Source organism: Scylla paramamosain, chromosome 8 (assembly GCF_035594125.1).
Source record: "Scylla paramamosain isolate STU-SP2022 chromosome 8, ASM3559412v1, whole genome shotgun sequence".
NCBI lineage: Eukaryota > Metazoa > Arthropoda > Malacostraca > Decapoda > Portunidae > Scylla > Scylla paramamosain.
This window is the reverse complement of record NC_087158.1, coordinates 15,942,040-15,954,539: the sequence shown is the minus strand read 5'-3', so window position 1 is coordinate 15,954,539 and position 12,500 is coordinate 15,942,040. Positions and strand designations below refer to the sequence as shown.

The following is a 12,500-nucleotide window of genomic DNA, read 5'->3' as shown; positions in this document are numbered from 1 at the left end:
AGAAATTTCAAAACGCGGAGAAATTTAATGATATTCCAGTGATTCGAGAAAGTTCGGGTGTCTCGAATCTTCTGTCCTGTCTTCTAATGGACTTTATTATCTTGTATTATTTCTACAAGACCTGGAACCTGTCCATTAGAAGACGGGACGAAGATTCGGGACACCCGAACCTTCTCGAATCTCCTGAAGCACAGTGCTTGATAATTACTGTAAATAATAATATGTATGATAGGTGCTATTAGTGTTTAGGTATTTTTTCCTGTAAATAATATATATGTATAATAAGTGATATTACTATAAAGGTGTTATTAAGTGTTACAGTAAGTCAGAAACTACCGTGCCATGTACCAGGTATAATAAATTATTAGCACCGAGATAATGTGTCGAGGTGAACCTTGAGGGACGGCGGTGTGCGGTCAGACGGAGGGAAGACAACAAGCACCAAGACGGTCGCTACTTGTCTTGATAAGTACCTTACAACCAAGCACCATACAACCCTAGGTAAACATTTACAATAACTCCTTCTTACATAATCCCTCCTATCCCCCACCAACAAGCTTGGGGTACCTGTGGGGAATCCCAGAGCCGAAGTCCACAAACTGTGTGCCTAGTACGGCTCCTTTGACACACTGAGCCCTGGAACACTTCCTATGCGCCTCAAGAAGTAGTTCAAATGTGAGTGAAATATATAAAAAGTTTTTTTTTCCCCTACATAAGCTCAGCTTGCTCGTTGTATCGAAACTACTGAACGATAATGACTTTATTAGGAACATTTTATTATGAACCACATTTTATTTGCGAGATACTTAAAGGACAATACGAGGGTATCATTCCGCGCTGCCCAGTAAGGGAGTGCGTCACGGCGCCATGCTGCCAGTTTGACTTCTGCCGTCATCGTGGAAAGTTTGCAAGATTGTGATCTACGTATGTTGTTATACCTTTCAAAATGGCAGCTTTTATCTTCAGAACCTTGAAGTTTGGCACTATTTCCTCTCTTTGTGAGTGTTAATGTATCTTATTTCTTAGTATATGACGATTTCAGATGCCGGCCGTGAGGAATAGCGTGTGCCTGCCACGGTACATACTGGTTAGATTAGATTAGGTAATGTCAGGTAGTGTAAGATTAGGTAATGTTAGTTTAGGTTAGGTAATGTTAGGTTACGTTAGACTAGGTACTGTTAGGTTAAGTTAGGTAATCTTAGGTTAAGTTAGGAAATGCTAGGTTAGGTTAATGTCCTCAAGGTGAGTCCAGGGAGGTGAAGCCGCCTGGTTAGGTTAGGCAATGTTAGGTTAGGTTAGTGTCCTTAAGGAGGGTGTCCATGGGGGTGAAACACCCCATTTAGATTAGAAATTTCTCAACCTGTCAAAACATGGCGTCTCGTCCTTAGACCTTTCATGAATGTCCAAATTTGCCCTAATTTGGCTCTCCGCGTTCCCTCCCCGCCATCCCCCACAAACATCGATTTACTACAACTCCTCCTTGCATAACCCCCTTTCACCCAACGAGCTTGAGGGAAAGGGGGATTATGTAAGGAGTTATAGTAAATTTCTACCCCTCATTTCTCCCTTGCAGTCTCATACTAGCTCCATTCCTCTTCCCTATCCATCTGTCCCTCTTCAGTCCCTCCATCACGCTTCCCTCCAACACCTCTCTTCACAATACAGCCTCCCATCCTCCGCCTTCCCTCCACATGGCCTCATTCCCTCGCCGCGCCGCCCCGCCCTCCTCTCAGGCGCTGCCCCCCTCTCCCCCATGGACTCCTTGGCCGCGTCGTGCCCGCCTCATGACTCTCGGCGCCCTCACACATCCAATTACCGCACTAGATTAAGCCAATCACCTGCCGGCGACGCAATCTTGGCGCCGCCTGAATTATACTAACGAGATCATGCCCACAGCACGCCCACACCCATGCTGACACGTTGGTACACACACGTACGTGCAGGCACTGACCCACACCCACGCCCACACCCACGCACACAAACACACACTGTCTCTCACGCACCCACCGACACCATCTGGGGCAAACAAACACGCACACCATCACACACACACACACACACACACCACACACACGTACGAGTCAGTAATAACAGTAAGGTGATTCAACAAATGCATTGTCACTGTTTCCAATACATTTATCACTGCTGTCATCATTGCTATCGCCCCGGGCAGGAGTCTCTGGAGTTGGGAGATGATTATTTTATTTCATTTTATTTTTTTATTTCAACTATTTATTTATTTATTTTATTTTATTTTATTTTTGTGTGTGTGTGGTGGTGATGTTTCTTATGGTCTTTTCTAAGCAGAATACAAATACTGTCACCCAAAATTGCACGCAAGTTTTCTTTTTTTCTTTCTTTTCCTTATATATTTTACTGTGTGTAGACATTTGGACAATATTATCAATTGAATAATCAATTCCTTTGACAGCCATGGTGGAAATTGTAGCCGTTATTAAAAACGCGCAGTGGTGATCCGTCCCTGCAGATTGTAAGTGGGAGGGAAAATATTACTTGAAAATCTGACTTTTGGACGCGCCGAGGTAACAGTCACGCGGGAGATGGTTAGGTCACACAGAGCACACAGGTGTTTGACTCACAGGAAGCATACGTCGTGTTCCCTGAATTGAAACAAGAAAGGCCTGTTGTCGTAGGAGGGTTGGGGGGGGACGGCACCGACCCCTCACTCGCAAAAAACCTGACTGCATTTTTATCCCTCTTCAGGAGAGGAAAAGGCAGAAAGCGAAAAAACTATTTCTCGTTTTCCCTTCTTTTTCTGGCACTGCAGTTCCTCTTCCTGCGCCGGTGATGGGTCTGTTACTCTACACTGTGCCCTCACCTTACAGCCCTTCCTCCATCCCTCCACCAGTTTTCCCATCCTCTCTTACATGTTCCCTCCATCTTCATCTTACCTCCCTTCTTGAACGCTGCATCTTGTTTCTCCTTGACTTTTCCTTCTTTCCTCCACCATGCTTACCATTCTCTCCTAATCATTTTATCTCCTCCTTCCCCCAACTTCTAACTCCCACCCTCATCCTCTCTCTCATCCTCTATTCCATCCTGTCTCTCTTCTCCACCTCCCCCTCACTCACTCCCTCATCTGTTCCTCCCCTACCCCCTCCCCCATCCCTTCCATTCGTTAGTCTCCGGTCCAGCGCGATCATCCACACCAGTGTTCCATTTCAAAGCGTCCCTCTCCCTCCCTCTCTTCACCTCCACTCACTTTACATTCTCTCTACAGCTGTTTCTTCACTCCTGTCACGTTCCTGTCCAAACTATCACCCTAACACTGTTCCCTTCCCGCCCTTCTGTTGTCCAATACCTTGTAATGCTTTGACTCCACGCCCGCCTGTAGATTGGTTTCACATCATAGTGCTCTCTGTTCCTCTTCCTCTCTACTGCTTTTTTTTGTTTTTCTTACCTTTAGCATAACTCTGGTCGCTCTGAGATGGTCGCTTTTGTCACTGCTATCTCCCATTTATTTCTTCCGGACTATGTCATTCCCCCATTTACTCTGTTAGCTATTTACATGTCACTTCTCTAACTCCTCCATCCACCTTCACTCTATTGGAATATTCTTGAGCACTCGCCTCCATAAATTTGGGTGTTCTGGATCATCTCCGTCACTTCTCCTCCCAGATGTTGACCCACATGCAAAAGCCCCTCTCCCCCCCTCCTCTCTTGCTGTAAATGGAGCATGCCACAAGTGCACGGGGCCTGACCTACACTCTCCAAACTAGACTCGGTGGTAGTGTTAGCAGTTACATGGAGTTTACCTCACCAACTCCTCCTCCTCCTCCTCCTCCTCCTCCTCCTCTCCCCTATCCCCAGCTTTCCCTCGCTTCCTCTCTCCTGCCTTCCCTTACCCACAACTCTCATGCACTCTCTCCGCTTCCCTTTACCTCACTCCCACCCACCATCGCTTGCGCAATTTCCTCTTCCACTCCCCAATCGTCTCACACACAGTCTGGCCTACACTTCTAAATAATAGTAGTGGTAGTAGTGACACGTAATTCATCTCACCAATTCCCGTCCAACAATCATCATCTCTCATAAGGAATAGGAGTAAGCCTTGCACTCTCTGAACAGGGTGTGGTAATGGTGGTAGAAAGGTTAGAGGTGTGGTAGTGGTGGTGCTAGTTACAGCTCATTCATCTCACTAGTTTCCCTTCAGCAGACAATCATCTTATCTCAATTTAATACGGTTTCATATCCCCCTATTACTTATCAAAACCATCTACATACCTAACTAGACACACATCTACCTACTTACCTACCCACCCACCTACCTAAACACACACACACACACACACACACACACACACACACACGCCTCGGTAGCTGCTCAGAGGTGGCGCCCCGAGGGAAAATATTCATGAGATATGCATGTGTAATCTGTCCCACGCGGTAGACTCTAATCACACAGATGACTTACGAGACACCTCCCTTCCTTCCTTCCTTCCTTCGAATTCGCCTCCTTCTGCTTCTCCTCTTCCTCCATGTTATATTACTTCTTGTGTGTGTTCTTCTACCTCCCTCTCTTACACTTGCTCCTCCTCTTCCTCCCCCTCTTGTGCCTTCCTGTGTTCTCCTCCGCTCCCATTTTACTAAATTATGTTTGTTTCCTCAGTCTTGTATGAGAGTGTTTCTTTGGCTCTTAACTAATTCTGTTTGGTTATTTCAATCTCTCTCTCTCTCTCTCTCTCTCTCTCTCTCTCTCTCTCTCTCTCTCTCTCTCTCTCTCTCTCTCTCTCTCTCTCTCTCTCTCTCTCTCTCTCTCTCTCTCTCTTTCTCTCTCTTAGTTGTTGCGAAAGTGCTAAGCTGATCAAAAAGACTTGGTAAGAAAAGAGAGAGAGAGAGAGAGAGAGAGAGAGAGAGAGAGAGAGAGAGAGAGAGAGAGAGAGAGAGAGACCATCCATGCGGACTTGTCATTAGTGAAATTTTAGATATGTACGATAAGATACATAATGAATCAAGTCACATTAATTGTACCGTTATTACTGAGAGCACCTGAACATGATTACGCGATTACCTGCAGCACACCTTGATGGGACCGCGTCAGGTGGAGCGCTGGGCTGTCATGTTTGAGTGCTGGCTTCGGCATCACACAGTATTATCTGAAAAAAAAAAAGGTATGATTTCAAGACGACTTCACTTTTTTCCTGCAGCAGCACAATTAGGTAAGCGGTTTGTTGTAGCGCAGAACCTAACGTAACCTAACCTAACCTGACTTAGCTTAATCTAAACGCATTATGACTGATTGTATTACGTTTTTTTTTTTTTTTAATTCAGTCTATTTTTTTCAACCTAAGCGTTATTTATTTGCTGTTATACGTGTCCTTTGTTTATATTCAGAACACCGTAAGACTATATTGCATTGCTAGAAAGTAGAGGTCACAGAACGTAAATTTTGTATGTTATTCGCAGTGAAGTGCTTATGAGGCTTGCTGTTGTTGTTCTACTTGTTCTTGTTGTTCCTACCGTTAAGTCGCCACAGCGGAGCAGCCTTCTCTAACGCACTCCGTATTCTGCGCCTTCCTCAGTCATCTCCATTACAAGCATGTCTTCCTTCACTTCCTCCATAAACCTTCTCTTAGTGCAGGTCGTCCTCTCCTTCTCCTGCCGGGTTGATTCATCTCCAGCATCCTCCTCACCACACACACTCCTTGTTTATCCTCTTGATACTCCCAAATCATCTCAGTTTCCCCTCTCTGTGTAGATTTGTGCCCAAACCGACTTAAATAAATAGATAGATAGATAGATAGATAGATGGATGGTTGGATATATAGATTGATACAGACAGGTTCTTTGTTGACCACACACCTGATAAAATACATAAAAAGATGTATTGGTAAAGATAGCATGAATGGTCCAAGTGTGTTGTGCCTCCTAATGTATACATTCGTGATTTTGGCCAGCCTTGTCACTCCTGAAGAAAACTGTAGCATCTTCATTTCAATATGGAAAAGGAGTATTCAAATAACTAATACAAAAACAGGTATATAAACAGTTGTAGCAGATGGTTATGGTAATTATTGTATGCCAGTGAAAGGGGTTAAATGTACATATGATTCACCATTGCTTCGAATCAAGAGTAGTAAAATAATGTCGTGCAAGTCGAGAGCACGGTTCTGAAGGACAGCAGGAGTGACCGAGTAATCAAGACCTTTCAGTATTTATAGTTTTATTCTAGTCCAGTAAAATCGTGCGCAGTAACAACCATCAGATTTCGGTGTGTCCTTTGCAGTCACAGAGTTAATCAAGTCGCATAAAGATTTAATTCAAACTCATCATCCAGAAGTGATGTGTCGTATGCAGCATGTAGACAAGCCAGAGCGACAACAGATTAAAAGACTGATAGATGGGTAGATAGGCAGATAGATAGACAGAAAGATAGACCGTGTTATCAATCACAACATACACTTAAATTTGTCCAACCTAATCCTTGAACTCGATAGGTATACTTAGTGTACAACAAAGTAAAAAATCAAAAGCTGCCAGGGATAAATGTAGTGAGCCAAGTACCGTAACAGTCCTAATAATAATAAAAATTTTAAAAAAGTGACAAAAAAAAAAACGAAAGCAAAAAAAAATCTACGTGCTGGTTTGTGATTCGGAAGTGCGTTGCGTGCATGAGTACCACCAAAAAGTTTTCATCCAGCGAGCCACACACACACACACACACACACACACACACACACACACACTGCCCCGCGCCGCCTATTAATCACTCACTCTGAACGACGCACAAAAACACACACAGCTGTCAATTATCACCTTATTATGGTTACATTTAATTTTGATGGACGCAATTGAAACAGTTGACAGTGTTACTTGGCGCGAAAATCTCATTACAGTTGTCATTCTCTTTTTGGAAGGTTAATTTTTTGAAGTATATGAGTTTTATTTATTGATTTGATTATAATTTTCTGGGAGTGCTTGTTATAATTTGTGGCAGGTGTCAATGAGGCGAGCAGTGTAGCCATCTGAAATATGTGCTTATTGATAGGCCTAATTAAACAATGTAAACTAAATATGTGCGTGCTTCTGCTCAGTGAGTGTGTGTGTGTGTGTGTATGAGAGAGAGAGAGAGAGAGAGAGAGAGAGAGAGAGAGAGAGAGAGAGAGAGAGAGAGAGAGAGAGAGAGCATCCATATGACACATCAAACATTAATATTCCATCAGGTTACAATATACTTACCGAACACACACACACACACACACACACACACACACACACACACACACACACACACACACACACACACACACAGCCTAGCACCAATTTCTCAAACGAACCGCGACGAAGCTAATTCTCAGATTCCCTGACGTCCCTTTCCCCGCCACCTTCCCCCGCCTCTCTCTCTCTCTCTCTCTCTCTCTCTCTCTCTCTCTCTCTCTCTCTCTCTCTCTCTCTCTAAGCGAAACACTAATTGAAACAGCACCAGTTCTGCCTCACCCCCTCCTCCTCCTCCTCTTCCTCCTCCTCCTCCTCCCCCTCTTCCTCCTCCTCTTCCTCCTCCTCCTCCTCTTCCACTTTAGAACATGAAACTTCAAATGCCTCTATGCTTCGAAGCGGTTCATTCACTCATTTCTTAGCAAATACTCTCTCTCTCTCTCTCTCTCTCTCTCTCTCTCTCTCTCTCTCTCTCGTTAACAATTTTCCTCATGCAATTCAAATTCACATCCAAAAATATTATGCCTTTGATGCTCTTTTTCGCGTTTCACTGATTTTCAAGGCCAAACAAAAACCCCTCTTTTTTTTTTTCCCCCAGCCAGTGTTTGTGTTCCTCATTTCAAGGTCATGCGTCCTCATCGTCATTCACGTGACTCTCACCTTTAGCCTCCAACTCTTTCAGGGTCATAGGAGGGAAGTGTGTTAGGGAGAGGAGAGTGGGGGGAGGATCAGGGAAGGAGGGTTGGTTAGGGGTCTAGTGAGTCTCTTCTTTGATGTGTCTTTGTCTCTGTCTCTGTGTGTCTCTCTCTCTCGTTGGCTGGTTCCTGAGAGAGTCAATTAAGATACTGGTGTGACGGTGTAGTGTTCTGTTGCTGCGTGGTGTTGGTGGTGGTGGTAGGTGTGGTGTATTCTCTCTCTCTCTCTCTCTCTCTCTCTCTCTCTCTCTCTCTCTCTCTCTCTCTCTCTCTCTCTCTCTCTCTCTCTCTCTCGTGGGTTTTAATTATCTGGAGACTCGAGATGTGTCTGTTGGCTTAGTTCCTGCACTACACTTGGATGATCTTTCTTCTTTGCTCTCAACTCACTATGCTTCAATAATTATTCCACTGCACTCATTATCGTACGTTTACAGCTTTTCTTATTCATTCACTCACTCTTATCATCATTCAGCGTACATACAATTTCTTTCACTCACTCATTGTATGACGCACTCATTCTACTATGCTTATCTTCTTTACTGCTTTCACTTTGATGTTCTTTCCATTTCGTTTCTCTCATTTCTTGTTTTCCCTTCTCTTCCCTTCTCTTCTCATCTCTTTCCTTGCCTTCTCTTCCCTTCTCCTTTTTTTCTTTCCTTCCCTTCCCTTCTCTTCACCATCCTATTCTAATCCGTTTTTCCTCTGCTGCATCGCCTCTGCACTGCACTCACTCGCTCACTCCCTCCGTTACATTCACTTCACTATTCTTTTCGCCTGTTTCTTTTCACTTCTGTTTTATCCTCACTGCTACACTGGCTCCCTTTACTGCCTTCATCCACTCGCTCTCTACTGCATGATGGTGTGTGTGTGTGCTGTGACTGCAATGTACTCGATTCCCGTTCACTGCGTCGCATAGCTTAACATAACTCCACTACATAACTTTGGACCATTGTTCCGTATGACTGTTGCATGTTAGAGCGCTGCTGTGTTCCGTGAATGTTGTGTTGTGTGCAGAGGCGTGTTCCTGTGTGCCCCCGCCCTGCTGGTTGGCTGGTTGGCTGACTGACTGACTGACTGCTGTTTTACAATTCAGTGATGACTTTTTAATTCGGCTCTTGAAATATTTCCCTGTTATTTTGTTGTGTATGTTGAGTGTGCGGTGTGGCGTGATGAGTTGCGTTGTTCGATGGTTGGGTTATGGTTGTGTGTTGATGGTTATGAGTGATTGGTTAGGATGGTGATGGTGGTAATGATTATACATGTGGTAATTATTGTAGTAGTAACAGTAATAGCAATCGTTTTTGTTCCTGTATCATTAGCAGCAATAGTATGTGTGTTATTGGTCGCTGGAGTTGTATGGCAAATGAAGAGGGCAACAGCATAAACGTATTAGTTTTTATAGTTGCAGTAAACATTGTGACAGTAATCCTAATTTGCCCTGGTATCCTATCCTAAACTGTTATAACTTATTTTACTGTATAGATATTAATACCCTCTAGCTGCTTGCTGGCTCTGCATAAGATGTTCCTGCATGGCTGTCTTGAGGTGCAGGTAAGGTCACGGTTCTTGCACAGTATCGGCAAAGCAATTTTTATCATACGCCAAACTTCTTAGGATAAAAAGAGATAAAATACAAAAGTTAGGCGGCGGCTCAAAATTCTTGCTTAATTCTTCACCAAGTTTCGTTTTTTTCTTTATAATAAATTTTCAGAATCTGGAAGAATGTTGAGGTCATTATCATACATACGAGAAAATAAGGATTAGAAGACAACGAGGAATCTAGCAAAGTAATCTATGAAACACACACACACACACACACACACACACACACACACACACACACACACACACACACACACAGGAGGTACATGGTCATACAGAAGGAAAAAAACAGTAAGGTTGTTTATGCATTCTGTTTAAATGAATGTGAAAGTGATGAATGAGGAGCAGTGATCTCTTACCACCATTAACTGTATCCTCCTCCTCTTCCTCATTCTTATCCTCATCCTCATCTAGTTCTTAGTCCTGCCCCTCTTCTTTGTCCTCGCCTCCTCCTTTGCTGTGATTTTCGTCTCTCTTCTTATTGGTGATGTTATTATAGTAGTAGTAGTAGTAGTAGTAGTAGTAAGAGGAGGAGGAGGAGGAGGAGGAGAAGGAGTAATAGTACCCCTTCTTCCTCTTCCTTTCTCATTCCTTAGCTATATCCTCTTCCTTCTCCTTTTCTCATTCACCCTTTCTTTCATGATGCTGTTGTTGTTGTTGTTGTTATTGTTGTTGTCTTCTCCTTTTCCTTCTCCTTCTTTTCTTTCTTCTCCCCTCCTTTTCATTTTCCTTCTCTTTTTCCTTCTTATTTTCCTTCTCTTTTTTTTCTCCTCCTCCTCCTCCCTTATGAGAAAAAAGAACGAGTCACTTTCATTATTTAATCATCGGTATAATCCGAAACATTTACGAAGAAATTTACGTATGAAATCAGGTGTGAACTAGCTACACGCATTACGGCGCCACTCCTCCTCCTCCTCCTCCTCCTCCTCCTCTTCTTCCTCCTCGTAATCCTCGTAATCCTCCTCCTGTTCCTCCATTTTCGCAGTGTATATCATAAAGTAATTCTACTCAATAAAAATTCTGCATCCAATAATTCTCACGAAATACACACACACACACACACACACACACACACACACACACACACACACACACACACACACACACACACACACACACAAAGGCAGCAGCTGGACGGAAATATTAAGATACAGACGCAATCTCTACGTAATTAATTAGATTAAGGAGGAGGAGGAGCAGAAGCTGGAGGAGAAGGAGACGGAGGAGGAGAGGAAGGATGGAGGCGGGAGTGTAATTACTTTGTTATCAGTATTATTATTATTATTATTATTATTATTATTATTATTATTATTATTATTATTATTATTATTATTATTATTATTTACTATCACTACTGCTACTACTACTACTACTAATCTACTACTGTTACTACTACTACTACTACTACTAATACTACTCTTACTACTACTACTCTTACTACTACTACTACTACTACTACTACTATTTACTGTCATCATTAATCAAAGAAAAACGTTTACTATTCATACGTTCTCTTCATGTGTGTGCGTGTGTGTGTGCGTGTGTGCGTTTGTGCGTGTTGTAGTCTTAATAAGGTAACATAGCGTCAGGGAAATCCACACACGCATTGTTCCTCCTCCTTTTGAACGATGCTGATGATGATTGTTAGTTCATTTCCTGCGTTTATTTATCCATTTCTTTTATTTATTTATTTATTTGTTTATTTTGGTGCTGATGACCGGAGCGTAAAAGCGAAATGTAATTAACAGGTAAAAGAGAGATAAACGTGTTTGAAATTGCTCGTGAAATAGAAAATATAGGTTGTAGTTCGAATTTGTTGTGAGACTGTGTTTATTGTTGTTGCTATTATTATTATTATTATTATTATTATTATTATTATTATTATTATTATTATTATTATTATTATTTTACCTTCAATGTGTATCCTCTTATCCTTTCTCCTCCTCCTCCTCCTCCTCCTCCTCCTCCTCCACTCCATTCCCTTCCTCTTCTCCTCCTCCTCCTCCTCCTCCAGTTCTCTCCTTCGTGCTTTTCATTTTTCTTCCTCAGTAATATGGTATTAAGCTTCGATGCATTCTTCTTTGCTCTCTTTCTTCCTTCTTTTCTTCCTTCCTTCCTTCCCTCCCTCCTTACTTCTTTCCTTGTTCCCTTCTTCCTTTTTCCTGTTATTCATTTAACGTCAATTTCTCAACCAGTCTTGAATACATGCTGCTCCCCATCCTCCTCCTCTTCTTCCTCCTCCTCTTCCTCTTCTTCTTCTTCTCTCTTTTCATATTTCTATTGCTTCTCCTTATCGTAACATTTTTTTCTTCCCCTTCTGAATACATCTGGCTTGAGGGGGGAGAGAGAGAGAGAGAGAGAGAGAGAGAGAGAGAGAGAGAGAGAGAGAGAGAGAGAGAGACAGAGACAGAGACAATGACAGAGACAATGACAGAGAGAGTAAATCAAACCTGTACTGTTCTTTTTCTCCTCATCTCCCCATCCTCCACTCCCTCCCCATTCCCTCTCCCATCTTCCACTCCTCTCTCTCCTTTATCATCTCTTCCCTCCCTTCTCCCCCTATCTCCACTCCTTCATTCCTCCACTCTGCCCATCTCCCAATCCCTACCCTCTCCTCCTCTCTCTGTCCCAGTCCTCCCCTACTTCCCTTCCTCTCCCCATTCACCAGTCATCCTCCCATCCTCTCCCCATTTCCGACTTCTCTGATACTCCTCCCGCTATTCCCCCTTCCCCCTCCCCCATCCTGCGGCAGGTGATCGAGGGTTCAATCTCGCCATCGGCCGCTGGGAAATTCACGGCCTAATTGCAGGTGATAAATCAAGGTTTTCCAATGGAGGCCGCGACGTGTTCCGGCTTTTTATTCCCATTGCCCTCCTTCCTCTCCCCTTTGCTGTCCCCTTGCTGTTAATTTTCAGTTTGTCTTTTTCTTTTTTTATTTGTTTTGTTTTTTTTTTTGTTTTTTTTGCTTTTGTTTTTTTCAAGTTTTCTTTTCTCGTTTTCTTTTTCTTTTTTATCTTTGTCCTTTGT

General features: G+C 43.1%; 1 long non-coding RNA gene across 4 annotated transcripts in view; it reads left to right on the top strand.

Moving 5' to 3' along the window:
* Window positions 1-12,500, top strand: part of LOC135102860 (uncharacterized) — a 195,846-nt gene that overhangs the window by 32,545 nt on the left and 150,801 nt on the right. Inside the window, exon 1 of one of the 4 annotated variants that reach the window (XR_010269802.1) lies at window positions 415-501. The exons of 1 other annotated variant lie outside the window; for it this stretch is intronic. This is a non-coding gene — a long non-coding RNA (uncharacterized LOC135102860). Of the gene's footprint in view, window positions 1-414; window positions 502-863; window positions 999-12,500 lie in introns of those variants that run through there. 2 more of the 4 variants (XR_010269801.1, XR_010269803.1) reach the window with 2 other exon arrangements.